The sequence below is a fragment of the Sapajus apella genome, unplaced genomic scaffold, assembly GCF_009761245.1.
Source record: "Sapajus apella isolate SASKATOON/1434 unplaced genomic scaffold, GSC_monkey_1.0 scaffold27, whole genome shotgun sequence".
NCBI lineage: Eukaryota > Metazoa > Chordata > Mammalia > Primates > Cebidae > Sapajus > Sapajus apella.
The window spans coordinates 24,839,177-24,842,100 of NW_022436967.1; the positions used below are offsets into that span (position 1 = coordinate 24,839,177).

Here is a 2,924-nt window from a genome sequence, read left to right on the forward strand (position 1 = left end):
GGCAAACATTGATTAATATTTCAAAATTTAACACTCGTTTGTACTCTTGAATAATTGCTTTGCCTAACCTGACTAAATTCAACGATTGACATGTTCAATACCAGCATCCACACAGCTGATCATGGCAGGAGAAAAACATTCCATTATGCTGACTTGTCTTATTTTAAAATTTGTAGCTAAAAATTCTAGTGGGCCTTCAGAACTTCCTATTAATCTGCTTACATTTCCTTAGTCTGCTAATTCTTCTCTGTCTCCATCCCTAACTACATTTCTTATCTCTTCCATCTCTTCAAAAGCCCAGTCCAATGTCCTCTATCCTCATAGTAAGCTGAAGACTTTACTTTCTGTTTCACATTGTCCATCTGAAAACCTACTTTCCTGTTTGTAGAAAATTATAGTTTCCCATCTTCTACCTATTAAATGGAAGGTCTTCCAGTGTTTTTTCTTCTAAGATATCTTTTCCTCTGGGGTACTGCATCCCATCTCCCCCTAAGGATTTTGCTCCTGAAATTGTCCCCTCCCACTCCAGTGTCATATTTTTTTCTTTTTCTTTTTCTTTTTTTTTTTTTTTGAGGTGGATTCTCCCTCTGTCACCCAGACTGGAGTGCAGTGGCATGATCTCAGCTCACTGCAACCTCCACCTCTCAGGTTGAAGCAATTATCCTGCCTCAGCCTCTCTAGTAGCTGGGATTACAAGTATGTACCACCATGCCCAGCTAATTTTTGTATTTTTAGTAGAGATGGGGTTTCACCATGTTGGCTGATCTCGAACTCCTAACCTCAAGTGATCCACCTGCCTTGGCCTCCCAAAGTGCTGGAATTACAGGTATAAGCCACTGCACCCAGCCACTTTCTGCTGCTCTTAAGGATCATTTCCATCAGCTTTAAAACATACTGCATGCTCTACTGTTTCAAAACAAGCAACAAACAAAAAACACACCATTCTTTGCACCAATCCCTTCAGTTACTGTACCATTTTCCTGCTTTCTTTTATAGAAAATGTCTTCAAGATAAATAATATTTCAAAATAAAGTAAGAATCAGTCTAAATCTGGGAGCAGCCTTCAGGCTTGTCATCACTGGCTGTGTAACCTAGGTGTGTTCCTATGCTCTTCATTCACTCCGCAGGTTTCTGTCTCATCTCTCATATGGGCTAATGATAGCACCACCTCATAGGACTGCTGTGAGGATTATGTGGGTATACACCCTGAAAGATGTATTTTGCTTTGTCCATTTTTAAACAAAATAAATAAATAGAAAAGTTAAAATTCTGACCACCTTTTCTAGTCCTATTCTCCACTTCCATGAGTCTGATGTGTATCCTACTAATTCAATTTTTATACTTCCACATGCATTCAAATGTGTTCATTAACAATGTGTAATATTGTCTGATATTTTGTTCCATTTTCAGAGTTGGTGGACTGTATGCATTTTTCTATAATTTGCTTTTTTGTATTTTATTTTATTTTGCTATTTCCATACCATCATTCTAGGGCTCAAATTCTCATTCTCACTCATAAGAAGCTTTAGGTAATCTTCCATTTGAACCTATCAGTTAAACTTTTTTTGCTTAAGATCTGTGCCTTAAAATTAGTGGTTAGAAAAAGTTTCTTAAGAAATAATGGCATAGATCTGAAGTTAGAAAAGACTGTCCTAGAATATTTAAAACCCTTTATCTCCCTTTTCCCTTCTCCCACCATACTTTGGAAACCTATAATCTGATTTTTGTCTCTAGGGATTTGCCTATTCTGGACACTTTATATAAATTAATTCACTCAAGACATGTCTTTTTCTGTCTGGTTTCTTTCACTTAGTATAATGTTTTCAAGGTTTATCCATATTGCAGTATGTATCAGTACTTCATTCTTTTTTGTGACTGAGTAATATTCCATTGTTTAGATATATCACCTTTTGTTTATTCACTAATCAATTGATGAATATCTTAATTCTTTCCATTCTTTGGCTACTATAAATATTGCTGCTCTGAAAAATCATCTTTATCTGTATCTTTAGTATATATCTTTATATATATCTTTAGTATATATCTTTATAGTATGTATCATTATAGTATGTATCATTATAGTATAGAGTATATATCTAAAGATATACATATAGTATACATATCTATATCTTTAGATTTATAGTATATATCTTTAGCTTATCATAATCCACCTCCTAGTAATATGATACCACTTCAGGTACAGTAAAATTCCTTTCACCACTGCCCCCACTGCTACCACCCATGAGCCTTTGTGCTATTGCTGTTATGCATTTTATTTATACAACCCCATGAACTCCATTATATACCATTTTTAAACAATCTGTTTTAAACAGCCAATTATTTTTTGAAGAGACTCAAAATAAGAAAAAATGTATTTTATTTTTACCCTCTTATTTACCATTTCTAGTGTTCTTCTTCGCCCCACCCAGGGTAAAGTGCAAATGCAACCCCCCACTACCACAAATTATGCAATCAAGTTTCCCACATTTGGTGAAATTGCAGGGCTCAGCACATCCAGAGGGCAATGGATAAGACTTGCTCAGGTAAAACCATCTTCATGATCATGGTATCTCTCCTGCCAGGTAAGTATAGTATTCTTCAATTCTTTGCTGATCAAATATCTTCTGGCATGGATTATTTCCAAATCTGCTGCCACTTTTTCTTTATTCCTGTGTATATGATGTATTTTTCCTACCCCTTTGGATGTTTTAATGTTTTCTCTTTATTGTTATTATTATTTTATTTTATTTTTGAGACAGGTTATGTTTGCCAGGCTAGAGTGAGTGGCTATGCACAGGGGTGATTCCATTACTGATGAGAACAAGAGGTTTGACCTTCTCCATTTTTGACCTTGGCTGGTTCACTCCTCTGGTGGTCCCCTGCTCCTGGGAGGTACCATACTGATGCTGAAGTTAGTGTGGACA

At 35.8% G+C, this 2,924-nt stretch overlaps 1 non-coding gene across 1 annotated transcript; it reads right to left on the reverse strand.

The window, feature by feature from the left end:
* Positions 1 to 2,426: 2,426 nt before the first annotated feature.
* Positions 2,427 to 2,590, reverse strand: LOC116560928. Its single transcript, XR_004273211.1, has one exon. It is a non-coding gene; the product is annotated as a U1 spliceosomal RNA (small nuclear RNA).
* Between the last annotated feature and the right edge of the window lie 334 nt (positions 2,591 to 2,924).